Source organism: Belonocnema kinseyi, chromosome 7 (assembly GCF_010883055.1).
Source record: "Belonocnema kinseyi isolate 2016_QV_RU_SX_M_011 chromosome 7, B_treatae_v1, whole genome shotgun sequence".
NCBI lineage: Eukaryota > Metazoa > Arthropoda > Insecta > Hymenoptera > Cynipidae > Belonocnema > Belonocnema kinseyi.
The window spans coordinates 52157156-52158737 of record NC_046663.1 but is presented as its reverse complement, the minus strand read 5'-3'; positions in this window follow the sequence as shown (position 1 = coordinate 52158737).

The following is a 1582-nucleotide window of genomic DNA, read 5'->3' as shown; positions in this document are numbered from 1 at the left end:
TTTGATAATAAAAAGTAACCTATATAAAATCAATGATTTTAAGGTATTCAAGTTTCAAAGTTTAAAGTATAATCAATTTAACGCCGTGTTTACTTGTACCGAATCTTCAGTATGAATAGCCGGATTTTTTCGGTTCTAATAGACACTTCAAAATGCTCATCTCATTAGGAAAATATTGCATTTGTTAACCCAAGTATCCTAATTTTAAACCCTTCAACTTCACTGTTTCCTAATTGAATTACGTAACTCTAAAATGAAGATTTTAACTGGTTTCAATTTTATAATTACAATATTTTTAGAACTTGTGTATTAATTATTTTAATTTTATCAATGAATTTAGAGTATAAAAATTGTTTGGTATGTAAAACATGATTAAATATTTGTATAATGGATACATAAAACGAAGAAAAACATCGTTCTAACAAGAATATTAACAAATACATTGGAAAAAATGTTGTTAAATTAAAAATAAAAGTATTGAAAAGCAAATTTTAAACAGTTAATATGATCAAAATTACAGAATAGATTTTCATGTCGACTTCATATAATCAAAACAAAGTTTCTTGCAGCTTTTTTCAAAATTTTGCATTACCTAATTTGTGGATGGCACTTTGGTAACATTTTTAGTTGTAATAGATATTTATATCCCCCAACTAATTCTGATACAATTAAAAACATTTGCTAATTTATGGTAACGTTATATTCGAAATTTAAAAAAACAATCGTTTTTCATATGAACAATGTTACCTCTTTTTTCAACTTTCTAAATCGCTATTGATTGCACAAGAAGAGTCATCGAAAGATCGTCAATAGGTCAATCTACGCATCTCGAAGACGAGAACAATGATATCAAATACGTTAATTTTATGTTACCCGAAAAAAGTAAATCCTCTTATAAACAAGGCAAATAATTTTTAAAAAAATATATAAAACGATATTGGTAGCGTATGGTAGGTCAAGAAAGGATTTTAAATTGGGCAATAGATGCGTCTCGAAGAAGCGAATAAATATATCATATGCATTAATATTGTATTCTCAATATCAAAAAAATTTTCTCATATCAAGAATATCAAGAATATATTGTGTAAATTGATAAATCGGTATTGCTATATTAAAAGAATTCATGGAAGGTTGGTCAAAATGTCACTCAACGTGTCTCGAAGACGCGAATAAACATGGCAGACACAGTACTGTGGCATTCCTAATACGAAAAAAGTTTTTCTCATATAAATACCATACAAATGTTTTGGTGATACTTCATTAATCTGTACTGGTGGGTCCTGTAAGGTTTAACAATAGATCGATCGAAGCGTATCTAAGATGCGAATAAATACATTAGATTCAGTATTATTTTATTTTGATTAAAACAAACAAAAATCTCATATAAACAGAATAAACCATTTTATTGACAATAGGTTGCTCGATTTATCTCGAAGAGGGCAACAAATATATTACATAGTGTATTTATTATATTATGAATATCAAGCCATTAATAAATATAAACCATTTTTTAACTTCATAAATCGGTACTGGTGTGTCATGAAAGGTTGAGCAAAAAGTATGTCGATTTATCTCGAATATT